The following is a 27,986-nucleotide window of genomic DNA, read 5'->3' on the forward strand; positions in this document are numbered from 1 at the left end:
GGGGGCCATGACCCATACCTGCTGGCCCGGCTGGAACTCGACCAGAGTGGCATTCTGGTCGTACCAGCGCTTCATTTCTTCTTGGCTTGCCTCCAGGTTGGCCTCGGCCAGCTTTCGGAACTTCCTGGTCTGGTTCCGGAGGGCCAGAACGTATTGGAACACATCTCGTGGGGGAGTCTGGGGTGCTGCCTCCCACCCTTCCTTAACCAAACTGAGGGGACCTCGGACGGGGTGCCCATATAGTAATTCAAACGGGCTGAACCCCAAGGACTTCTGTGGGACTTCCCGGTAAGCGAACAGGAGGCAGGGGAGCAGGACGTCCCACTTACGCCGGAGGGGTTCTTCTAGGCCGTTGATCATCCCCTTCAGAGTCCGGTTAAACCTTTCTACTAGGCCGTTCCCTTGGGGATGGTACGGGGTGGTGAACTTACAGGACACCCCACATTGTTGCCACAGGGACGTCATGTATTTTGAGATAAAATTAGTGCCGCGATCGCTCACGACCTCGCGGGGAAAACCCACCCGGGAAAAGATCCCCATCAGGGCTCGGCCCACCACGGGAGCCGTGACGGTGCGTAGGGGGATCGCCTCAGGGTATCGGGTGGCGTGATCCACTAGGACCAGAATGAAACGGTGACCTTGGGAGGTGGGGGGATCCAGGGGCCCCACGATGTCGATTCCGACTCTTTCGAATGGGGTACTGACGACCGGGAAGGGTTGGAGGGGAGCCTTGCGCTTCCCCCCACTCTTCCCACTAGCCTGGCACGTGGGACAGGTCTTGCAGTGGGCTTCTACAGCTACTCTCATCCTAGGCCAGTAAAAGTGAGTCACGAGACGGCTGTAGGTTTTGTCTTGACCCAGGTGGCCGGCGAGGGGGACGTCGTGGGCCAAGCCCAGGAGGAAGTCTCGGAAGCGTAGGGGTACCACCAGCACCCGGCCGGATCCTAGCTCCACCGACTTCTGCTCACTGTACAAGAGGTTATTCTCCCAATAAACTCGGTGTGTTCCGGTCTGGTCGCCTGCGGCTTGGCGCTCGGCCTGGTGCCGTTGTCCGACCAGGGAAGGACAGGTGGCTTGCTCCCGGCAGAACTCCTCCCGGGTGGGCCCACCCTCGTGGCGCCACGGGGCCAATTCAGCCAGATCGCCTAACTCGGGGACCGGGGTGGTGTCGGACGGTGAGGGTTCGTCGGTGGCGACTGACCCTCCCGATGGGGGGACGGGAGGACCCTCGGCGGGGACTGCTCTGACTCCCTCGGTCGGGGGGTCCTCGACTTCCCCCAGGGGGGTGAGTCGGGCGGACATAGATCGGGTGGTGGCGCACACCCACTCGGGGAGTCCCATCATCTCTAGGTGGGCCTTGCTCTCGACGTACTTCCAGGGAGAACTCTCCAGGTCGTTCCCTAAGAGGCAGTCGACCGGCTGGGAGGTTCTTACGGCAACCCTCAGTTTACCTATCACCCCTCCCCACTCAAACGGCACCAGGGCTACCTGACACATACTCTCTCTATTATCTGCGGAAATTACGGGGCAAAAGACGTTGGGTAGGATCTGCTCCTCGGGGACTAAGTGCCTGAGGACACCGGTGATGCTGGCCCCGGTGTCTCGCAGGGCTTCTATTTGGTGGCCATTGATCTTGACGAGCTGCCCGTACTTCTTCGTGTTGGAGGGCAGGAGGCTACCAGGGACCATCTCTCTGTCTCCCAGGGACACTAGGGCCATAGCTGCGGGTTCCCACTCCCCGGTGTCCTCAACCTCCTCCCCCAGGGCTACGTTGGCTATCTGTCTAGCAGGGTTTGCAGCAGGGGGGACCTGGGGGGCCATGGGGCACTCCGGGTCATTGGCGTAGTGCCCGGGCCTTTGACAACGGAAACAAGTGATGGTTACCCGGTGCCCCCGTCTCCCGGGGGGTCCGGTGACTGGTGGGGGGGGCGCCGGGAAAGGTGGAGGTTGGGCCTTCGGGGGACTCGACTGGGACTCTCTCTGCCCTCCCTGGTTCCCTCCCCCTCTCTGGCGGGGTGGTCCCTGACTGGCTCGGGGGTATTCTCCTACACTGCTCCGGGGGACCCGGGTGTTGGTCCAGCGGTCTGCTTCCACAGCCAGCTTCCGGGGATCGGTGAGTTTGCTGTCGAGCAGATGCTGGCGTAGTTCCACAAAGCAGTTCGCCGCCAGGTGTTCCCACAACATGAGGTCGGTGAGTTCCTCGAGGGTGGTGACCTTGCTGCCCTTGATCCACCCATCAAAGGCCCGACTGAAAAAGTTTACATACTCCACCCAGGTGGTGCCCGGGATCTTCCTGCAGTCCCGGAATCGCTGACGGTACATCTCTGGGGTGAGGCCGTACCTAGTGAGGAGAGCCTCTTTCATGTGGCTGTAGGAGGTCTGCTGGGAGAGGGGTAGGTCGAGCAGGGTGTCCCTTCCTTCGCTCAGAAACCGTCCCCACAGCCCTGCCCCCCAGTCCTTCTGCGGGACCCGATGAGAGGTCATGGCGACCTCGTAGGCCTTGAACCATTGTTGAATGTCATCATTTTTATAATATTCTTTGACCACGTCCTTGGGGATGTGGACCTTCTGTTCCGCCGGGGAGGTCGCCTCTCGGTTCCCCGGGGGCCTCCCTTCCTCGTTTCTGGCTTTGAGCTCGATCTCCTTCAAGCTGCGTTCGTGCTCTATTTGGAGCTTCCTTCCTTCGTGCTCCCGTTGGAGCTTCTTCTCCTCCAATTCGCCTTGTACGCGCATTTGTTCTACTGCTAGCTTTTTTTCCGCTAATTTCAATTCGCCTTCGATTTTGAGTTTGGCTAACTCGAGTTCGTGATTGCGACTTCTCTCTCTGTCTGCGAGCTCTTCCGGGGAAAGGCCCCCGTCTGGCACGAAGCCTCACACCTGATTGCTGCTGCTTTCGCCTTGGGTGGGTTCTGCTTCGTCGTGTCACTCCCCCATGCCTTCTGGGCGGGAGGCCCCGGCATCCACCCAAGCTTTCAGTGCTTTCTGCAAATCTTCTTTGGTGTTGAGACCGGTGGTAGCGATTTTAAGTTCTTTGCAGAATTGCTTCAGTTCTTTGTGCGTGTATTCTTCTAGTTGTTCCACCTGGAACACCCTGTTGGTGTTGGTTTCTGCGGGGCTCATGGCGCTTTCTTCTGCTATCTTTGTCGGTAGTGTGTCAGTCGTTCACGGTACGATCTCTAGGTTATGGGCCCGAATCCCGTCGCTTGCCACCAATGTTAGAAGGCGACCTCAGAGGAGCCCGGAGGGGGCCCTGACTGTCCTGAGACCCACCCTCAAGGTATCGTAGCCGGGCACTGGCGGGAGATTCCGCAGGGGAGGAATCTCGTACCTAGGGTCGTACACTGGGCACCACACGACAAAGAGACACCACACCGAGGGTTCTTAGGATTCAAGCTTTATCAAATCGAAGTGGCAGGATCTTTATGATCAGCAAGGCAGATATTTACAAGTAGAGCGTGGGCTCACAGAGTCTTGGCGGGGGTAGGAGGTAGCGGGACAGTCTTTGGGGGGGGAACGGATCAAATGCAGGAGCGTACCCGGCGCACAGCTCACAATCCTCGAGCTGGGGGATACGCTTGTCGTCGTGGGGTCCGGCGGGACGAAAGAGAGTCAGGGGGAGCCGCGAGTCACTCAGCAGGCTCAAGCACAAGTTCGGAGGTCTTACGATCTTCAGGGAGCCGCGAGTCACTCAGCAGGGCTCAAGCACAAGTTCGGAGGTCTTACGTTCTTCGGGGAGCCGCGAGTCACTCAGCAGGGCTCAAGCACAAGTTCGGAGGTCTTACGATCTTCAGGGAGCCGCGAGTCACTCAGCAGGGCTCAAGCACAAGTTCGGAGGTCTTACGTTCTTCGGGGAGCCGCGAGTCACTCAGCAGGGCTCAGATGTTCCAAGGCGAATCTGCCGGACAGTCCCAGAGCACCCCTTGTTATAGGTCAACCCCTCTTTGATGTCCGGAGTCTGTGCAGGCAGGGGTCTTGTCACCTGGGGGTCGCTTGTCGAGGTTTCCTGCTATTGTCTTTTGATCCTTTCAGGGCCGGGTCGGGAGGAGTCCCAGACACCCAGCAGGCGTGGAGCCAGCCCTTAGGGAGGCCGGGGGGCCGATCGAAACCCATCGTCCCAGGGGAGTTCAGCGGTGCGATAGAAACTGCTCCTCCCTCTCTCATCCCCTGGAAGCGTGATGTCCTCCAGCCGGAGTGGCGCCTCTAGGCCCGGGTTGTGCTGGGGCCGGGCGGCCATCTTGGTGCACGAAGTGGGCACGCGTGCCCGGGGTGGCCGAAAGGAGAGAGGCCATGGATGGGGAGGCCCGGGCTGCGTGTGTGTGTTCTGGTGGGAAGGATCGGCTGGGCCGTGTGCTTGGGATCCCTGGTACCAGGTTAGGTAGTGCGAGGACAGGAAGAGCCATGCTACGAGGCCGGGTCTAACAGTTTCCAACAGTGGCCCCGATCTCCTGTTCATTGCCTGGCGGATTTTCCTCCCCTGCCTTGCTGCTTCCTCCAAGTCCCAGCTGAGTCGCTGTTTCCAGCTTAACGAGATGTCCAGCGGGTAAGAGGGAAACGGGGTAGAGTTTAGTTCACCTTAACTTAGACAGTTTGATAGTTTTACAACCCTATGAGAGAGCAGAGAGTAATTACTCTTATTGTCTTTATTGTCTTTGCTGCAGGTTGTTTCTGCTGTGCTTATTAGGAAACGCCTGCTGGGGGATTCAAGTGAGCTCTTCCAAACCTTGTCCCCACATCTCTCAGGGTCAGTCTGCTGCTAGAGTGTAAACAGGTTCACGCTTCCGTGGACTGGCCTCAAGAGTGTGGGGGGTATTCTCGTCGTTCCTGTGGATTGGGACTACGACTTCACGCAGGTGGGTCTACTAGGCGACACATGCCTTTGAATGACACTGGGGTCCTGCCTTCCATGACATGGCTTCAGGCTAACTACAGGGGGTATGCAGCCCTTTGTGTGAAGACAGGACACAACCTATTCAGGTGTACGTGAGGCTGGGTCCAGATCTTCCCTTCCATCCTGCCTGTGATGGCCCATACAGACACACCTAAGCTTTCATTGTGTGTGTGTGTCTAGAAGGAATACACAAAGCCCACTGCCAACTACACCCAGTCAGGTGACCAGAGACAGGCTGCAGGCACCAAATGACTAACGCAAGAAAATGTAAACTTTATATATAACAAAATATGCAACCCAGTATACCCTTGAGGGCTTGGGTAAATAGAGGTCGGGTAATGTTGCCAACAAGTGATATATTTAACATTGTCTTCAACTAAATTTAGTAAGTACTTGCTAGATGTCTCTTAATGACATCCACAGTGAATGAAAGGCACAGTGGTTAACTTGCATAAGAAAAAAGAATAAATCCATACAACCGGGTGTATTATTTAAAACAATTATAGTGTATTTGAAACATAATAATTACACAAGGGCTTAAAGGTAAAATGTACTTCAAATGCAATGGTAACAGAAAAAAAAGGTTACAAACATTGATATTTCACTAGTCATCAGTGCTCAAGAACCCATTACCACACATCAACAGAGTAGGGATTGGCCGAAACATAGCAATAAAATCTCCTGGATTTGATATTTAACAGAAACTAAAGGAAAAAAAACGGTTAGAGTGTCAACGTTTCGGTCTCTGGTGAGATTAATCTACAAGACCATCATTAGGACAAGATGTGTCAAAAGATCCAAGACTCCTAGATACTAAAAACCTGGAATTGTATAAAAGCAATATGTAGTTGAATTGCGTGAATAAACAACTTATTAATTGCATAGACTTGCTTGGCTTTGTCCACATCATTAATCATATGACAGGCGCTGGGCTAATGTATTGAAAGCCTTGAGAGAGGGATCTGAAAGCAAATGCTTACGATTAGCATTTAAGGATATGGATAGGTTCATCGGTGTCATGGCTTAAAAAAGAAGACGGGAGCAGTGGCCGCAGTTCCGCTCAGCGGTCCTCGTACGCTTGCGGCAAAAGTTGGAGATAGGCAGAAAGTGTAGAAGAACCGCTGAGCGGAAATGCGGCCACTGCTCCCTTTTTCTGTTATTGTCGACATTTCGACCACTTGTCACAAATACTTAGAACAGGGTCATCATCAGGACAAAAATAAGATCATGAGACACCTGGAAGTGAAAAAGAACCATGTATCATTTTCTTTGATTTACATGGTAGTGTTATTGCGAAATGGGACACATGGAAAGCAGAGTAACATACCAGAGGATTGGGGTACCAAGACCCTCAACCATAGGTGTCAGTCTTAGTTGTGTGGAATAACTTCAGCAAACTTAAATGAAACAAACTAGGTTCAAACCATGTATCAGATTTATGTGATGTGCTATAGATAGTAATGTCATTGCTAACAAATTAACATACCAGAGGATTGGGGCTCAGGGACCCACAACCATAGATGTATGAGTCTTAGTTGCGTAGGAAACTTCAGCAACCTGTGAGCAAATAGCTGTAACGAAACACACTAGGTTCAAACCCTGTATCCATAATTCACTATTCATTGTGCTGCCACTGCTAACTGGATCACCAGTAAAACAAATAAATATACCAGAGGATTCGAATGCAAAGACCTACATCTGTAGATGTGACAAATTTGGTTGCGTGGGGAAACCACAGTAAACCATGAGTAAGTAACTGTAATAAAACAGACTAGGTTCAAATTTAGACTGACACATGAGGAAAAGGGTGCTCAGCGGAGGGAGGATGGTTTCTTTAAAACACGTTTGTGAGCCTACCAAAGGACTCAGTTGTAAGGTTTTCAGCACAGCTGGGGGTATACCATCTATAATAGCTTGCATCAAAATGTATGGCTGTAAGACAACAATATCTCTTTGAATAAGATATCCAAACTAGACAAGAGATATATGTAAAAGAGACGAGAGAGAAGAGCTACATACCAAAACAAATGGTCAGTTCAGCAGTTAACTATCCACTCAATTCATTCAGGAACGAAATATCTTCTGATTCTGCAAAAGCAATACAGCAAGTTGGAATATGTGGGTTGTATAGCACTCATTAATTCCCCAAATGACATTTCACTTACACAGTGGAAGCGAAGTGTCTATTTAGTCAGCCTTCTTCATGTGTTTAGTCACGTCTAGGCGATGCTAGATGTAAGAGACAGATACTTAGCATTCTACCCTGTATGCTTCTATGAAAGTTAATTGCAATTCCGACTAATGTATATAATGTGTCATATTGTCATGTATCGTCACTGCACTATTTAAATGTGATTGGCAAAAGAAAATGCATTTACTGCATCACAAAGAAAACTTATAAGAATGTTTGTTTACGATACTACTGCTTTGGAAGTCTAAGGCTACACTTCCCCCATAGAGTCCATTGGATATGGTCACGCATGATATAGGTGTCGTTGGCATATGAGAGTCAATGTATCATCAGGGTACCATCACTTTGTGGCAGTATGTTGGCTGCCAGGACCAACATCGCAACAGCCAGAGGAGGCACTTACACATACAAGAGCAAGGATCTGATTAAAACGATGTGTGACACCCTGCAGATAACCAATTTGGGTCCTGATGAAATGGTTTGAACACCAGTGTTTGTAATCTGACTAATATGACAGGACCCATCCACTCAGAGTAGGCACACAGTGGTAGTGAGAACAATGCAGAAATCCAGTCAACTAAAAGAGAAATATAATGTGATTTACAATCCATACCCTTGTGTAACTGGTATCCTACCCATCAATGAGGAAATAAGGGGAATAGTCACAAGGCAATTGTGCCACTTGAATGTCACTTTTCCTGACGTTGCAGTGGCGCAATGCCGTGCACCATATTTACAAAGTGACATTAAGGCTTAATGCCACTTTGTAAATATGGTACCCTTTCACGCAGTTTTCTGCATCAAAGGGGCATGCAATGGGTGTTGCTGTGGGCATTCTACCGCAACACCCATCGCTTTTTGACGCTGCACCAGATTTTCAAGACTATGTAAATCAGAGGCATTGCCAAAAATGAACCCCATGCAAAAGCAGGCGTTAGATTGGTGTACCAAGAAGTAATCATTTTATTTCTCCTCGTTTTTGCTTTTTCTATGTGTGCTGCAGAATGCAGAAAGAGGAAAATGCCATTGCTGATTGTTTTTGTGTAGGAAGATGTCACTTCCTGCACAAAAACAATCATTAGATAATGGCAATCTGCTCCTTCTATGTGTGGAGCAGAATGCAGCACAATTAGAAGTAGCAAATCGCTATTATTGATTGTTTATGTGCAGGAAGGGACAGCTTCCTGCACATAAACAATCACTGCTGCAACATGGCCATGCTTACATAATAGGGCAAGGGAGTCTGTGTTGGTGCTAGTGATGGAGCAAGGTCTCATATAAAAGAGTCTTGCTTGGATGCAATCTTCTCAAATAACGTATAACACTGTAATCAATCTATTTGTAATTACTAATATTGCATTACACACATTATACTGCATCTAGGGGAAGCTTGCCTATGTGTATTACTAACCAGTAACCCGAGTGTCATTAAAATGGCCGCCAAAAACTTGGGATTCTTACTGCGCATGCGTCTACTGCATCTACGTTGTATGACGTTTTCTATGCTTGGAGGGAAAACTTTGCAGCTGCGCAATAGCTTCTAAAATGGCCGCTTGAAACTCACATCTTAATGCGCATGCTTTGCTTAGACTAAACCTTACAAGTTCTACTAAATTGCTAATGCGAAAGATACATATAAGTAAATGGGATTAGAGTAGTGATAAGTTGTATACAGTGAATTCATTAATTTTTGGATTTTAATATGTCTTTTTCTGACTTTATTATTAGTTCATATTTGGGCCTCGGAGGGTGACTGAAATCCCTACCCCACTTGACTTGTGAGCAGGCACACTCAAACCGGCCCGGAACTATGATGACAATGTTGAAACTCAGCCAAGGTCGCGCTGGCAAGAATCTCTTGGGAACTTAACCCATCGACCCGGACAGAGGAAGGAGAAGATATACAAAATATATACAATGTATTGATCATAATGTGAAATACGGGTGGGAATAAAGCTTGGGAAAGTAAATTAAGGGGCGGGAACATTGAATAATGAACCTAAAGTAAATTATTACATTTAGCATGATGTGATGACCTCTTCCCCTTGTCTTGCCCAATCGTAGGGGTTTTCACGATATTGAAACATTTGGGGGTGGTACATGAACATGGAATAGTATAACTGAGGTAGTTTAGTTAGTTAGATGTCACAGACCCTACGCAGACTGCAGATGTCAGAGACCCTGCTTGAGAGACCGAAATACTGATCGAAGAGTCCAATCATATAGAAGGGGATCGCAGGGGGGCGTGGCCAAGATGGCGGGGTGAGCGGACGCTTCCTCCCGTAGCTCCTCCGGCCCGGCCAAGCTAGAGCCCTTTTCTTATGCTTTTCTCCCCCCGCTGAGGCTCAGCGCGGGAGGAGCGTGGTGGAGCATCAGGGGTGCACATTGGTGCTGTTTCGGTTCGGATCGCCTCGGGGGAACCCCCCCAAAAGTTCGATCGAGACCAAGGAACGACGACGGCGAGCCCGAGGGGCGGAGCGCATTGGAGAGCTGTCCGGGCGCCTCGGCTGGGCCTGGTGCTGAAAGTTGCGATCTGGAGGGGATCTGGCCCGCCGTTCGACGTTGACTGAAGGAGCCTTGCGGGAAGGGACCCGACGGTGTGGAAGGCTTGGGACGGGTGCCCCGGCACTCAGACTGGTGACGGCGACACCCCGCACTGCGGAGGCCCTAACCCCTAGCCGAGGTACAGCGGACTCCCTGATGAGGTTGGACCATCTAGGCCCCTGTGCGTGACAGACGGGGGCCGGTGGTGGAACTTATTTTACTGTGGGGCGCCTCGGGGGGCCCGGTGGTGTCGTCGGGCCTGGTCGTTTTGGCCTGCTCCGCCCGGCCGCCATTTTGTCCCCGAAGGAGCAGTGGTGGCAGCCTTCGCCGGTGTCCTGGCTGCTGGATGCAAGCGACCCCCGCTGCTGCTGGGCTGAGTACCGGAGGGATGTGCTGATGAGACCCCTCTGCTGCGGCCCCCTTGGTTGTCTCACACAAGCTCTTGCGGCTGACGGTGACCGGACTGGGCCGCCATTTTGTCACCTGTGACGCAGCGACCTCACTCGTGGGGGATACCCAGGTCGAGTGCTAGCCGGCGGCTGAGCATCCCTGGAGTGCCTGGCTCGGTGCCCGACTGCGGAGCTAGCGATGTCTGGAAGAGGAGGCCCGAAGAAAGGGGACCGTACCCTGCCGGACATGCTTGGCAGGGCCCAGCACTTGCGGGACAGGACGCAGCCCTCACCGGGGCCCTCCCGGGCTCCGGCGGATGTGACTGGAGGGGAGCCACCCGTCACGAGGGCCTTTATGGAGGAACTGTTCAGCTCCCTCAGGGAGGACTTCCAGACACTGAAGCAGGAGGTGGCCAGTGAGGTCCGAGAAGTGCGCAGGGAGGTGGAGGGCCTTGGCGAGCGTGTGGAAGCGGCGGAGACGGAGGGCCAACAGCGAGCGGAGGAGATAGTCCACCTCCAGCAGGACGTTCTTCGCCTCCGGGAACAGTGTGTGGAGCTCCAGGCCCACTCCGAGGACCTTGAGAACAGATCTCGGAGGAACAACATCCGAGTGCGTGGCGTGCCGACTGCGGACGAGGGGTCCGATCTGGGGAGCTACTTGCGGGCCCTGTTCCGAGAGATCCTGGGGGAAGCTGCGGACTTTCCCATCAGCATTGACAGGGCGCACAGGGTTGGCCGGCAGCGCCAGTCATCGGCACCTCCACCGGACATTCTGGCCTTCCTGCCCGACTTTCCACTAAAGGAACGCATCATGGCTGAAGCCCGCAGGAAACAGCCCCTGACTTTCCGGGATCGGCCGGTGGCGCTTTACCAGGACCTCTCCGCCATCACTCTGCAGAAACGCAGGTCCTTTAGGATTGCCACTGACTTTTTGCGCGAGCATGAGACGCCGTATTCTTGGGGTCACCCCTTCCGCCTGATTTTTCGGTGGAACGGAGTGCTACACCAGCTACGCTCCTTGCAAGACATTTGTGGTGTCCTGGGGCTCACGGCGGCGGAGGAGGAGGGAGCTACGCCGTCGTGGAGGTCCTCGGAGAGACGGAACCGGCGGAGGTCAACGAGGCGGCGCTCAGCGACCAGTGTGGGGCGCCCGGACTCCCCTACCATCAGAGCGGACATGGCCGACGCCCTGAGGGTGGCGGCCGGGGACTCGACCGGCTCCTCTAGCGTGGCCTTGACGGCCTAACACACACTCCGGGGGGAGATGTCTTTAGCTTCTTCATATGCTTGGTACGGGGCGGGGGGGTTGGGGGGGAACGGTTGGAGGTGAGTGGCTGGACGTCCACTTTGCTCTTTTCTACGGACTTGCCCGTTTTGGGGCTTGACTGAGACTATGGGGTGTTTGAGTTTGTGGGTGGCTAGTTGCCAGGGCTGGGTTTTGGGTGGGGGAGGGGGTTGTTCTGGGGTTGGGAAGGTCCCGTCCGATGTTGTCTATGCCCGCTTTGTTTTGGCTTGTCCTGCGCTGCGGCCCCGCGCGCCCCACCCGCTGATTCCCTGCCCATTGCATGGCGCTCCCGACCCCCGCGAGGAATGCCGGGCCTAAAGGTAGTGACCCTTAATGTTCAGGGTCTGAACAACCCGGTGAAGCGTAGAGCGATCCTGTCGTTGCTGGAGGGGACGCAGGCGGACATTTGCCTTTTGCAGGAGACACATTTATTGCCCCGAGATTGCCATAGGATGCGCTCTGCTAAGTTCCCTACCCAGTTCTTTTCCTCGGCAGCGAACAAGACGGCGGGGGTAGCCATTCTCCTAGCGAGCTCCTTTCGGGGGGAGGTGTTGCATAAGTGTGCTGAACAGAAGGGGAGGCTCCTTGCGTATCGCATGCGCCTGGGAGGCATAGCATTTACGGTCGGTTCCGTTTATAGCCCAAACGATCACCAAGAGCGCTTCCTAGATTCCGCGCTGGTGGATGTCACTGCTTCCCCCGACCGCCACATTATCTTGGGGGGAGACCTCAACATTGTCTTTGACTCTGCGATGGACAGATCGGCGCAGCGCTTCCCGCAGACGGGGGAACTGTCCCAGGCTGGGAGGGCCCGGATTGCGGAAATGGATCTGCACGACCTCTGGCGCTCCATGCACCCCACGGATAGGGACTACTCTTACTTCTCGCACGCACACCGAACCTACTCACGGCTGGACTACCTCCTGGTGAGTGGACCGATGCGTGCCGCTGCCACGGCGGCGGACATCGGGGTCCTGACCCTGTCTGACCACTCCCCAGTCACCGGCGTTTTCCAGTGGCCGGCGGCCTCCCCCTCTCGGGGGGTGTGGCGCCTCCGGGATACACTTCTACACAAAAAGTCGGTGGTGCAACGCATCGGGGAGGTCATACAGGACTATCTCACCCACAATAGCAACACTGACACCTCGCTGGCGACACAGTGGGCGGCATTGAAGGCCGTCCTCCGGGGGGAATTCATCTCTATCTCTGCAGCTGAGAATAGGGAGCGGCAACTGAAGAGGGATGAGCTGACGGCTCAAGTCCGGGAGCTTGAGCAGGTCCACCGCCGTACGGGGGCGCCGAGGGTGTGGAGGCAGTTGAAGGCAGCGAGGAAGCTCCTGTCGGCTCTGGATCTTGACAGGGCGGAGTATGCCGCCCTACGCTTGAAACATGCCTACTACACTGGGGGGGACAGATGTGGCAAGCTCCTAGCACACCGGCTCCGGGTCGCGCAACAGCGCAGGGTTGTGAAAGAATTGGTGGGCGCGGACGGGGGTTTGTCTCCGGGGACGCGGAGGTAGCGGAGTCTTTCCGCGGCTTCTACGAGGCGCTGTATGCTGAGGAGCCCTCCTCGCCACGGGATGCCGACGGCTATTTGGAGTCGGTGACCCTCCCGGTACTGGATCCGTCTCAGGCTGACCACCTGGAGCGGGACATCCATGTTGAGGAAGTGATTTCAGCTATCGCGCGGCTGAAACATGGCAAGGCCCCGGGCCCGGACGGGTACACGTCGCTATTTTACAAGACTTTTTGCACGGCCGTGGCCCCTGTCCTTACTCGGCTATTTAACTCTTTCTCCGAACCCGGAGCCATCCCTCCGGATCTCCTGAGGGCGACGGTCGCGGTAATCCCGAAACCTGGGAAGGACCGGGCCCTCTGCGGCTCGTACCGACCCATCTCGCTTTTAAATGTCGACCTCAAGCTGTACACGGGGATTCTCGCGTCCAGGCTGAGTCCATACCTCCCCGACCTGGTGGAGGCGGACCAGGCTGGTTTTGTGCCCGGCAGACAGACGGTTGACAACACCAAGAGGGTGACGCATGTTCTGGAGAAGGTCTCAAGGATCTCGGGGGAGCGGATGTTGCTGTCCGTTGATGCGGAGAAGGCCTTCGACAGAGTTCACTGGCCGTATCTTGAGCTGGTCCTCAAGAAACTGGGAATCGGCGATAAGTTCCGCACCATGGTCTTTAACTGCTACAAGCATCCTTCAGCGTCGGTGCGGGTCAACGGGTGTAGCTCCGGTGGCTTTGCCATCGAGCGCGGCACGCGGCAGGGCTGCCCTCTTTCGCCGCTCTTGTTTGCCCACTACATGGAGCCGTTTGCTCAGAGGATTCGTAATAATCCGGATGCTGTCGGGGTCCGGATGGGCCAGTACGTCCACACCGTCAGTCTCTACACGGATGATGTCCTGCTGACTTTGGACGACCCTAGGAGGTCGCTGCCTGCTTGCCTCCGAGAGCTGGACGCCTTTGCGGGGGTGGCCGGCTTCAAAATGAATATGAGCAAGTCGATGGCATTAGACGTGTCCCTGGCTGCGGAAACCAGGAGGGATCTTCAGCGGCTCTTCCCCATGCAGTGGTCCTCGTCCACGGTGCCGTATCTGGGGATTCTGCTGGCGCCTACATTATCGGGGATGGTTACGGCCAATTATGCCTCCCTCAGCAGGAAGATCAAGGACGAGCTTGGCCGCTGGAACAAAGGCCTGCTGTCCTGGCTGGGGCGAATCGCGGCGGTCAAGATGACGGTGTTGCCCCAGATACTATATCTTTTCCGGGCCCTTCCGCTCCAACCTCCGGCGGGCTGGATACGACAAATGCAGGCTGACATCTCCCGCTTTGTCTGTCAGGGCCGCAGGCCACGCATGAAGAGGGTCCTCTCCACGCTTGCTCCGGAAGCGGGGGGCTCGGCATTCCGGACCTCCGTAAGTACTTTCAGGCGGCACAGCTCCGCTATCTGGTGGAGTGGAGCAGGTGGGAGTCCGACAAACATTGGCTCTTCCAAGACCAGGCAGTGGCGGGCCGCACCTTACAAGAGGTTCCATTCCTGCGCCGCGCGCATCGCCCCCCTAATCTTTACGCTTCCTTTGTTACGCGGGTCCCCCTGCGGGTGTGGGACGCGGTCTGTGAGGCCCGGGGCCTTACCACCTTCCCTTCGCCGCTCACGCCCATTGCGGGCAACCCGGACTTCTCCCCAGGGATGGAGCCGGGGGTTTTCTCCCACTGGGTGCGGGCGGGCTGCAGGGCTCTCTTCCAGATCTATGGCCCGGAAGGAGTGGTTCCTTTTCAGCAACTCCGCCAGGAGTTCGGCCTGACGGAGCTGGACAGATTGCGCTACATGCAAGTTCGGCATTGGGCCCTCCAGCCCCAGGTGCGTGCCACCGCCGCCCGTCCAATTACACCGTATGAGAGGTGGTTGGCTACTCGGACCTCCGACGCTAAACTGATCACCGATCTGTACAAATACCTACAACCCCCGCCGTTTCACTATTACAACCCGGGGAGGGAGCGTTGGCACAGGGAATTGGGTAGGACGCTCAGCCACAAGGAATGGGACAAAATTGCGTATCGGGCGCGGCACTCTGCATATCACACGGGCCTTACGGAGACCTTTACTAAGGTATCCACATACTGGTACTACACCCCGGAGAGACTGTATGAAATGCATAAACACACTGACAGGGGGTGCTGGCGGAGCTGCGGGCAGGAAGGTACCCTTACACACATTCTTTGGGATTGCCCAGTGCTGACCGCCTACTGGAAGGAAGTCTTGGACGAGGTGGATAAGCACTTTGGGATAGAGCTACCGCGACTCCCGGCCTATGTCCTGTTGGGCCTCCCCAATGACCTAATGTACCCACTGAAGTCCCGTAGGGGTAGGCAGATCGCAATCGCGCTGGGGTCTGCGGTTCAGAACATTCTAATCCACTGGCGCACAACCACCGTCCCCTCCATCACCGGTTGGTTGCATAGGCTCTGGCATGTGCTGGGGATGGAGAAGCTGTCGCTTACGGTTGCGGGGGAGATAGACCAATTTGAAGAGCTGTGGCAACCCTTTCTAGCGCTGCTGTCCACTGAATTCCGGGAGCTCACCTGCCCGAGGTATCTTAGGCTGCTCAGGCTGACGCCGCCGGTGACCCCGGCGGACTAGCTTACATGTGAAACGGGGACCCCCGGGGAGGGGGGGGGGGTGCGGGGCTTCCTGGTTAGGATTACTCTGATGCGGGACCATAGGACGGGGCGGGGGGGGAAGTGTTGTTGTTTCGTTACTGGGAGGATGGGGGATGGGAGGGGGGGGATTGTGTTCTATTGAGGTGTTGATGGGGGGGGTTTTATTGTTTAGATTTGGGGTGTCGGATACGCGTGCGGGGATTCCACAGCTTGTATTTCTAGCCTTCATTTACTGTGTTTTTCCCCCTGACCCGCCGCGCTACCTATTGCCAACCCTCTGGAGTTGCACCCTTTTACTTTGACTGTATTCCATGTATCCTGCCCTCCTATCCCCCTCCCCCATGGTTTGTTTTGTCTCAATAAAAACGTTTTAAACACAGAAGGGGATCGCAGAAGAAAATCGAGGAGGCACATACAAGAAGGGATTCGCGGAAGAAAATCGAGGAGAGTAGTGCCAGAGAGGGGTGCGACACAGGCGTTGCACTTTGAAGAGGTCACCTTCCCGGTCCTGAACCTGTCCTGATCCTTTATCTCCCGACCTGTCCTGGGGGAACTCCACCTGACTCCTTGGCCAGGAGTTTGGTCTTCACACCATCTTAGGTAAATATAATTCTGTGTAGTATGTCCTTGTACTGATCTCTGTTTTCTCCCTCTTCAGGTACTGTCATCGCGATAATTTAAATTGAAACCTATATTGAACCTAACTTGATTTCTTCCTGAAGGAAAACGGTGTATAACATGTATTTGATCTTTGACTCACACAATTATTGATTAGATAAAACTTTTAAACTCATTGAGTCTGTGGTTATTGGAGAATAAAACTTTAATGTCCTTTCTACCTCTTCATCTAGTAACTAGATTCATTGACCAGAGGAAATTTATTATCAAGGAGATTGGGTTGGTAAGAATTTGGTAAAGGTAAATACAAACTCGCAGGTAAATCAAAATTGACTCCAGTGGTACTACTAGATTATTGTATGAATGTTTATGGGCCCAGGTGAGTATATGGTGTGTGAGTAACCCAAGCTGGTAACCTGCTGGATCACTAGGCAGCTATTTTTAGCACAAGGGAAAACGCAGGGGTGTGCCATATTCTTGTAAATATGCTGTATTCCTGCGTTTTTTAAATGATGCAGCACAGCGCTGCAAAATGTGCTGCAGCGCCACGCCATTACCTCATGAATAAATGTATTGCACCTTGATTGTCAACTGTATTACTCATGCCAACATCTAAGAGAGATCAGCAATAGCAATTCTCCATCTCATTGCAGAGGATGAACCCTCATCTCTTAACCAGCAGCCTGTCCCAGACTAAAGCAATGATGGGGATGATGACAAAATGCAAACCATCAACCAGGACACCCTACGAGAACTCATGGATTCCATCGGGACACCATCTCCGGGCACAGGGAAGGTCAACAGCGTCATTGGGTCTCCACATCCCCCGTCTAGCAACCAACAGGCACCAACTGCCACCCCACCCAGATCCCTGGACTCCGAGGACCGACAGATCACCTTTCAACATACTGCGGTAGGAGTCCAGGGGGAGATGGTAGAGCGGGTGCGGGCACGGATGGAGACAGTGGTAGCCACCCTAGAGGGAGTACGTGGGTGCCTCACTCCCAATAGAGGCACCTACTCTCAGCTCTGTGGCCTGCAGCAGTTCCTGGCTGACATCGCTGGTATCACGAGGCAGAGGCATGAACAAATGCCTTGAAAAAGAAGCACAAGCAACGTGGTCAACCAGCTGGGGGCAAGAAGAACCATCTTGGAGTCCATGGAGCGGAAGCAGGACTCCCACTTTGCTGCCATGGCTGCCTACCACGGCAACATTGTTGCTGTGTTGCAAAACCAGCAGATCCTCTTCCCTGCTGTGCTGGCTCATGTGTTGGCACAGATGAATGCTGCTTCAGGCATTGGTTCCACATCTTCCACCCCTGATGTGCCTGTGCCTCCCTTAGGTGCCGCACCTACAACACCACCCTCATGGAAGACACCGCACACATCAGAGGAGGAAGATGTGGACGGCACCTCTTTTCAACAAAAAAGTGTTTGGTAGCAGTTGTCTGTGCCCCATACCCAGTTTCTCTTTTGCCCTGTGCTTATGAACATGCCAGGGAACAGCTGCTGCCACTGTCCTCATTTTGACTTTGCACTGGTTAGAGTGACCATTTGTAGACTGTCAATGTGGCTTATCCTCCCTAATGTCATTGTGGTCAACCTCCTGACTGAAGCCCTCCTCTCTTCCATATGTCCCATGACATGTTCCCCAAATGGACTCTGTCTGGGCATCCACTGGCTTTAAACATCTTCTGGGGCTGTTGTCCAATAAATTTTACCTGTGAGCCGTGTCATCATTTGCACATGTAAATAAATGCACCTACAAACTACCTGTGTGTTGTCTGTCTGTAGGAGCCAGGACCAGGATGACCATTGGCCATTCTGTGAGGCAAATACAACAACTGCTTGCCAAAGGGACATGTTTTTGGTGGAGTCAGAGAAAATGTGAGGCAGTGAAAGAGTAACATATTTGATGAACACTATTTGCGTGTTGACTAGCAAGTGCTTACTCAAGGTTGCAAGCATGAAGTTCAACTGGTGTCATGTAGTCAATGTTAATGGTGAATTAAGTCATCCCACAAGTCCATGAGACTCATGTTTACTAGCAAGCATACAAGATTGGGCTGACAAGTATACTCTACAAGTGTGAGTGGGTACGGTGCAGCAATAAGTGTGTGAGTACAAAATCTAATGGTTGGGTTGATTTTGACCACAGCATCCCTCCAAGGCATGTTGCATGACGTACCCACACAGAGACATTGTATGTGAACAAATGATTTGCACTGTGTACAATTTCCATCATAATTGCCACATCCACTTCTCAAGAATGTCCGATAGTTAGATTTTTTTTCAAAACAGTTTTTATTGCATTTTTCACCAAATTATACACACACAAAAACAAGACAATCAGTTACATCATTTTCCTAGTGTAGATAATGTAACACACTGGCTTGACAGTTATTGAGCAGGATATATCCATACAGAATGTTATCATGTCTAAAAATAATAAGAAACAAAAAACAAGATCAAAACAACAGTACAGGTTCCTGTAACAGAAAGCATTTTGATAGTTAGGATCCTTGAGACCAGTAGGCTAATCCAACCAGCATAACATCGTGCATAGTAGCTCAATCAGTAAGTTCTGGGTGTGATAGCAGGTATGATCGGAGGGGCTTCCATATATTTTTAGGGCAAGAGGCAATTGGAAGCAGGGACGAGTATACATCGCTGGTTGTATCACAGTACATCATATTCCTAAGCCATACCCCACCCTTGGTGCTGTGGACCCACCCCAGTTCATGGAGACCTGCTTTTGGGTCAACACCAAGGTGATGGCAGTAAAGCGCCTTATACCTCGACGCAGCTGGAGAACATACCCCAACAAGGCAAGCATGGGCGTGTGCGGGAGCTTGGCCTCCCCCATCTGTTCTAGATGCTCAAACACCGCCTCCTAGTAAGTCAGCACCAGGGAACAGGCCCAGGCCAGATGGATAAAGTCAGCCCACGACTGTGTACATCGCTGACAGTGGTCTGGTTTTGAACGATCCATTTTGGCAGTTAAGACGGGAGTGACGTACATTCTGTGTAAATATTTAAAATGCAGAAGCTTATGCCTGTAATTTTTGGACACTAACCGTGTCTGCTCATAGCAGTCCGCCCACATTTTGTCTGTCATGGGATGTGCCGGGTCTTCCTCCCAGGCCCTATAGGCACCATCACCCGTCAACGGTCGAAGTGCCTGCGCCTGGCGGTACAGCCTGGAGACTAAATGCGCGCTGTCCGCCGCTGCAATAACTGTGGTCAACACGAGAAAGTCAGTAGGTTCCCTAACCCCAATTCGGAGTGCAGCAGTCAGCACAGCCCTCGTTCTGTGTATCAGGAAGCAGTCAAGCATAGTTACATCTTGGTCCACCATCAGATCCGTCACCGTGCACAGTTGTCTGCTCCTGAACATGCTGCCAATATTATGTATATGACAGTGGGCAAGCAACCGCTAAATCAGTGCTTCAGTCGTGGGTGCTATCCAGGGGTTAATCGAGAGTGGTCGAAGTGGAGAGTATAGACATTCAGCCCCCAAGTACCTACGCAAGGGCTCCCAGGCCCAGCCTGTGGTTTGTAGAGTGTGAATTTCAGTCGGGGTTCTCTTGAGCCCGCGGGGAATAATGGTAGAAAGTGTATAAGGACGGGCTTGCGTGTGTTCAGGCTTTAAGAACTAAAGACGCGCGTCGGGATGGTACCAGAAGTAGGCATAGTGCGCCTGTGCCTCTAAGTAGGACATGTAAAAATCCGGCACTCCAAATCCCCCTCTCTCGAAGTGTTGAATAAGGGTTTTCCAGCCCACTTGCGGCTGTTTCCCCGCCTAGATCAGTCACGTGTCTAATGATGTAATGTCAGGCCAACCAGACAGATCCCTGTCCATAGGTAAGACACCTACTCACACATGTTGCCAAACACTGCTAGCAAAGACATATATATGTAAATAACATTAACTAAGCACACATGCATAGGTCATTGCGTACACCTGTATGTAGCAAACAATGACATTTAATGTCAATAGAAAAGTAAAAAAATATAAAACTACCTACCCTATAATAACTATCCTAACCTAACCTACACTACCTTACTCTACACATTTAGCACTGCATGATAAACATCAACCGCCCACCGCCTTAAGACATGTCTTGACACAAGGACAACAGAAACTACACCTTAACATCAACTATTTACACAACCATATATTTTTTTAACATTTTATATATCTATATATTGAACCTCCTCCTACAAAACCCCTAAAACCACTATCCTACACTATCACTACACTAACCTAAAGTAAGCTATAAAATTATTGTGGGCAAAATTCAAGCTATATACAGTGGGAAGGGCAGAAAGGATCCCCGTGGGTATGGTCACTTGGGTCTTCCCACTGCCTGCTTGATCTCATGGAGTAGTGTCAAAGCCTGGTCCATTTTGTTCTCCAAAACAGCCAACTTCAAATCTGAAATGTTGTTCCTCCTGTCCAGTTCAAAAGAGCTGTGGCCTGAGGTGTGGCTCCGGGTGGTTGTGATGGCCTGCTGGTAACGGTACTGGGTACTGTTGGCTTGGAGGTGCCTTTGCTGGAATGTCCATTTCTGCCAAGCTTCCCTGCTCGAGTGTTGGTGGTCTGAGCAGAAGGCTCTGACACTTGCCCTGAGCCTTCATGGTCCTTTGTGCATTTGCTACACATCTGAGGTGGTGGTAGCACTCCTTTCTTTTGTTGTGCTGCCTCAGCTACTATAGAGTCATGTTGTCTGTTGAAGTAATAAGGATTACTGCCAGTCAAAGGGTGACTAGGAACAGGTACCAACATCATAAAACATCATTATTTACACAACATCTAAGGTTGAAGCCCCTACAGCTTAAATTCATCTTGCAGCTTACAATGACCATACACATGCCAATTATCTATCACATCAGATGTACTAAGCCCTAATCACAAAGGCAGGTCAATTGTTGCACAATGCAATTGCAACACCGTGGCACATCTAGGTATGGCTATGTTAATACTTAGTATGCTTGGGAAAAATGCTCTTTGGAACCCATGGGAAGGTACACGTCACCTTCATTGTACATTAGTGTGCCTACTGCATACTGCAATGGGCTTTATTCCATAGGAATTTGCCAAAATAAGATGGTCAATATCTGCAAAGTACATGTATTGTCTCGAAATGTAGTGTAACTGACATGGCAAGGACCTATATCAGGACACATTGCTAACTATACTGAACATTTGGCAGGTATGACATGTAACAGTGGACGTTGAATAAGTACCTCACATCACAGAAAGGCATACGAAACCTATCGATCTGAATTGTTGTAAGTCCAGGGTGGACCATGTCACTGCTCATTACATGCTCCCAATATCATAGCATGTGCAACTGACATGCGTTCCGAATTCTTCACAAACACATCCATGTTCAGATGTGTATCCACAACCACGTATATTCACATAATCTGCCACTGTGATTACGGCTCCCCTGTCAAGCCTCTATCATGTGGTCCATCCCAGATTGCCAAAGTATACTCCTTGACAGTAGTCAGAGGCTGAAAGACATGCAACACGTAACGTCTACTTTTCCTGACCTATTTATCATCATACAAAAAGTAGATTTGTGATAGGGATGCACATTGAATCTGACAAGTCACATAACACCTGACATCACACTCAGTCCTTGCACTACCCAATTAGCATTGCTGAAGGCACTCACCTGTGAAGTTGGGTTTCCTTGAAGTTAGCCACCTCACAGCGTGTGTCTGATTAGGGTCCATCTACAAGGCAGAGGATGTGGTGCAGTGACCAGAGCTGTTGATGAGGGAGCTGGGGATCCGGGTTTGATTCTCTACGTTGGTGCAACATTCTGTGATTCTGGGCAAATCACTTAATCTCCCCGTCCCCATGGACAGCGGCTGAATACCCTTACAGTTGATAAGCTGCGCTATAGAAATCTACAAACTTAAACTCTGCAAGACATAACATGTAAAACACATCAGTAAACTTAGAACACACATTTGTTATGCAACAGAAGCACAGTACATATGCATAGCTATTGGCTATGTAACCCTTCCGGTCATAAGTAATAACATTACATAGTTGACATGCCTGAATGATACACATTGGTAAGGCCGGCTGAAGTGTACATACATGTGAAGAGCCAAAACATGCACCTGTTGGCCAATTTGCGGAACCAGGTCATGAACCCAATCACTACCAAATTTTACGATGGTAGTTGACTTTGATGATTCTCTGCACCTACATAAATCACATTTCATACACAGCAAGGTAAATGCTGACACCAGGAAATGGGTACGCTGCGTACATCTTACATCATGCATACTTGTTCCCTACGTTAGGTAAGTTCTGTACCTGTCAGTGCTGCTGAGTGCATGATATTGTTCACACAAGTTCCATGAATCCCTAAGTTTGAAATAGCAGAATTGAACAATAACACGTATGGGATAGGTTGAGATGTGTCATATTCAGGATAGCATACCCTTGGATACAGTACCATGCAAGTGGCCTGCTTCTGACATACACTGGGCCTCTCATACTAGAGGCATGTACTATGTGAGTCTCCGATGTGAGGACAGCTCTAGTGGCTCGGGCCTCAAAAACACCTCCATGAGGCCATGCAAAGGCAGCATTTAGGATCTGCTATGCATTCAGAGGTATGTAGTCAGTCAAGCCAGTGGCTATAGTGGAAATCAAGGAGCTGTACCTTTTACATGAGAAATGCTGTGCAAGATCAGTGATATGTGTTTTGCCACATTCAGAGGATAGCTAAGCAGTGTAAGCCATGGCAGGCTTCATTAATGCTTGACAACCCAAGGGACGTATGTCAAGGAGGATCATCGACACATCACTATGGGCCTTATTTACAAGGTCCTTGCATGGATGGTTCATCAATTTTGACAATGTAAAAAGTGACATCCCAGCAGTGCAAGGAGTTTATAAATAAATTCCTTTATGTGTCACTTATATTCTGTAATAGCCCATCACAGATGTACCTGAAAAATGCCTGTTGTGAAATATGCAGCTCTGGAGCAGATCTGCACTACCTGGTCTGTCATCAAATGAGTTGTCTGGATGTGCTATGGGCATGTACATCAGCTCAATGCTTCCCTAGGATTCTTTTGTATCACCTACAGGGACACACATACTTGTGTGGCCTGCACATGCCACAGATAGCACTGGTGCACAGATTGAGTCAGCATTATAGCCAAGGCAATTCCTGCTTTTGCATGGCACATGCCAAACTTGAGCCAAAAGTCATGTGAGCCATATTTAATGTTACCACAAATTATCAATGGGTACACGATGCACATAGGATAGCAGACAAATCATGTGTACTTACCAGTTGCTCCACCAGCTTCTATGCCAACATAATCCAGGAGGTCAGACTCCCTGCCGACCACATTGGCCCAGTTGGTGATTGTCACGTTCCTCTCTGAACATCCTCTGCATCTGAAGGCGTATACACTCCCAGCGTTGTTAGCGGATCTTCACGGGGTAGCCCTTGATAACATGGATCTCACTGGCTACCATGGCAGGCAGGTAATGTGTGACCAGCCACAGGAAGCTCCCAAACTCCTGCTCAGTCATGGGTCGAGACCGACTTGTCTCGGGCAAGATCCGATCCAAATGGCTACACCCAAACAAAACTGAACCTCCCAAAAACCCAATTTACCCCTAAACTGTGACTGAATGTAAAAATAAAAGTAACTTGGCAGTTCCAAATTTGCAACATGCAGGATCCATTACATCACTTCTCTTTATCCATTATTTCACTTCCTGGGCAGATGCATCATGTTTTCAGCCGAAGCGTAAAACAAATTTCCACTACCAGTCAATGCGTCAATTTCACACAAGGCCTGACAAGGCACAATGCGGTTTTTAATAGGCGTTGGCTGGGAAGCGTCATTTTTGGCTGATGCAGTGGCTGGAAAAATCACGCTTGATGGTCATGCGTCATTTGTTTTACGCAATAGATCAAAAAGTGTGTTTTTTAGTTTATTGGGATGAGCAATCCATGTAATAATGTTCAGGGATTGCAGTGTTGGGTGTGAATAGTGGAGTTGACCTGTTTACAGTCTTTGCATGTGTTTACTATGCGTGTTGACAGTAAACATACACTATGCATAGTGCCCAAACATTGTGGTAGCACACGGGCGCACCTTACCAGAGGTGCCCTGTGTGCTAAATTAGTCTAAGCACCCATTGACATTGTATTAGCTTCCCCCAGGGATGCAGCAGACTACCACTGCCATGGGGTTAGTGCATCCATATCTACGACAGCTCAGCCTACGGCCAGACAGCGTTGTATCCCACAGTGGAGGCATCCGCCTGTGGGGAAATTTAGGAGTATGCAGTGATTAGCTGGATCCACCTGGAAGGCGATGTATGTATGGCACCATTTGATGGGTATTTGCCATTCATCTTAAAGGGCCATAAGCCACAGGAAAGTGACAGTGTCATCATTTGTGGCTAACCTGATCCTCAATCATGCTAATTGCGCTATGGTAGATCACCATGCATGTCTTGGCATGACCTCCTACATATTGCTGAAAGTAAGGCTGCGTCAATCACACCATAACTACACTCTGCCTCAAGGCGGTAATGCTTGTGCATAACAGTAGGTGTTCACATGCATCACTGTTGAACTGGCAAAGTATAGTATCTAGCATTTATATGTGTGATATGAGATCACCTAATGGATTCGACATGTGAATAGTTATTAATGTAGCATATGTAGACTGTAATTTTGGGAGTGTGTTCCTTCCCATGCACATATTATGTGTAACACTTCAGAGCCATCATACTATGAGTGGTCTCTACTATGGTCCACAAATATGAGGCTGTGCACATGGCTAGCATCAAGATAGACACACAGACATTGCACACTATCTATGTTACCACACTATGTTAATTGTGAATGTAGGCCGCTACAACGCATGCCTTTACAACGCAGTTTTCACATCCCAACATCCTTTACAACGCATTCTTTTACATCGCATACCACTACATCGCATTTTTAAAAACTACCTTTACAACAAATTCCATTACATCTCATTACATCATTACAACGCATACCATTACATCGCATTTAAGGTAAGTGTTGGATCGTGTAGGGGTAATAATTACTATTCTAACTCCAGTGAGTACACCAGTAGGGTAAGTGTTGGCTAGTGTAGGGGTAAAAATTACTATTCTAACTCCAGTGAGTGCAACAGTAGGGTAAGTGTTGGATAGTGTAAATGGACTATGCGTTGTAATGGTATGCGTTGTAATGACTTGCGATGTAATGCCTGCGTTGTAGTGACATGTGTTGTAATGACATGCGTTGTAGTGACATGTGATGTAAAGGATGTTGCGATGTAATGACTGTGTTGTAAAGGTAGTGCGATGTAATGGCTGCTTTGTAACGGTTGTTTCCCATTAATTGTGGCTGGCAATGAAGGACTTTCTGCTTCAGGTAGTTGGCATGCACACTTTCTGATGTTCAGTACTGTTTGTTACACCTAGCTACATACATTATCTGGGTAACAATTATTAGCAGGTCAAATGTGAATGTTTAGGAGTTTACAGTGACCATGAAATCAAAATGCATACACAGTGGTAGTGCTTGTACATTTATTTACTGATAGATAAACAATCTTAGATCTGTCATCATTGTGAGATATCAAGTACATCGCTCATGCTTCTGTGAAGAAATTGTTGATGATTTTGTTCCTCTGCCATGTTACTGCAACTGATGTCACAGGTCGATGAGGCTCCTCATCTTCCTCCTCCTCATATTGTCATCAACCCATGTCGCATTTGTACTTACACATATGTTGTGCAATATGCAGCACACCAATGTTGTTTTGCACACCACAGGTGGTGAGTATGGCAATCCCAGGTATGTCAAGGCTCTGGAAGTGTGATTTTAAAATGCCAAATGTCCTCTCAATGATGGACCTGGTGCTGCGTAGGGCATGAATATAGGTCAGCTGGGATTCCATTAGTTGGTTTTTCAGAAGAGTCATGACCCACTTGAGCAGAGCATATCCTGAGTCCGCTGCAAAGAAAGGAGGTATACAATTAGTTAAGAGTCATGACAAGGGTTGGCCCAACATTCATGTCCATTCTGTTATGTGTCCTGATTGACTCATACACCTTGCTTACAGTAAAAGACATGCTATGACATTGTGCGTCATACACGCAAGTAAAGATTGGAAATTACTGACACTGTGCTATACATACAGGTGTCCTGCCCTATGCAATGCACTTACTATTTGTCAAACTGGTGAGTGCTAATGTCATGCAGGTGATGATTTGTCACCAATAAGGAATCTCAATTCGCCATTGGGTAGACACATGTCTCACATTAATCTATTGTGTCTATTATTGGTTACTATTGCCATTTGTGAACTGATACCTGCCTGATTTGACAACATGTAACAGGAGCAGGTTATGCGGTATACTTCAGTCACACATATTTTGCATTGAGAGCTGGAGTCAATGTTGTTCAATGTGTACTGCCATGAAAAGGATAGTGAGTGGATATCAATGTGGGACTTGATAGTGTACACATGGCAGTGCACAGTGTCCACTGTGGTGACAATACACAAGGCGTTAGAGAAATGTGTAATTCAGGGGCTGTACAGTGCAAATAGTAGACTAACTACACTTCAGTGCCACACTGCTTGTGGACAGTGTAGGTCATATTTTCCATATGATTCAGTGTCCCAGGTTTTGTGGCTGTGCTGGCAGAATCTGTGTAGCATTGCTCTAAGACAGGCACATTGTTTCTATGCTAACTGTTTTGTTGGCTGTCATGGGAGATGTAGTTTGTGCATGAGTTTGCCCCTTGCTAAGCAGTCTGGGGCCAAGGATGAATGATATAGTGGTTTGTGTGCAACAAAATGGTGTGCACATAGGATGTGATATGTGTATTTGATGAGGGATTTAATATAGCACGGTAGGCATGATCTTGTGAGGTTCATACATGATAATATTTCTCAGATTCACAGGTCTGGGTTACATCTCATGGCTCATGACCATGGGAGTTACATGTGGACACACGCACTAGAGACAAGGATTGCCTTTGTGTGGGTCTTTGACACTACAGAATGCACACATAAGGCCTAATTTAGCAGTGATTGCCACTGGGCAGTAATGGATGTGATATAGCTGCGCTGACCTAAATCCAAAGTGAAGTGTGTTTTTTCCTAACAGGTCTCAACAACAATATGAGAGTGAGAAGTTAGGAGACTAGCCCGTTCCTCTTCCCAAGTAATAGTATCAAAACAAAAAGAACGGCTACTTAAAAGGCACACACCTGTGCCTAAACTTTAGCTGGGTGTACCAGGTGTGTATACTGCCTAGGAAACCCAAAGGTTTTAAAAAGAACCCTCACTCACCTACCAAGTAGGTGACATGCTTGATCATAGAGTTCCCTCCCTGGTCACCAAATGTTTCCAGGGTGTGGTGCGATGCCTGATTACGGAGCGTTTATTTTTTTCAAGGGTGAAGTAGTGTTTTAGTTATAAGCGCTCAAGCGAGGTTTGCTTTTAAAATTAGCTCAAATGCTCACCTTTTTTTTAAGCCTCAATTTTATTATTGAGAGTATTGGTCAATGTTAAAAAGGTGACAGAGGTGAGAAGGATATAATTTTGATCCTCCTTATCCTGTGAAAGGTCTACATGTTTCAGCCATATTCTGATGTGCCCCCTAGGGTCAAACGGCTTTCGTCAGGACCGATTCAAGCCAGCATGCCCACTAAGGTATGAGCTATTATGTGGATTATACTTACAACCCACCAGAAAATCTCTGTGTTGCTTTTAACTCTGTGGAGAAAAATATAGGTACAATCACCTCATAGACATACATATACATAGGCAGCTGTGAAATTGATACTGGATACCGGGGGGCTAACTTCACCTGTTC

The sequence above is a fragment of the Triturus cristatus genome, chromosome 7 (assembly GCF_964204655.1).
Source record: "Triturus cristatus chromosome 7, aTriCri1.1, whole genome shotgun sequence".
NCBI classification, from domain to species: Eukaryota; Metazoa; Chordata; class Amphibia; order Caudata; family Salamandridae; genus Triturus; species Triturus cristatus.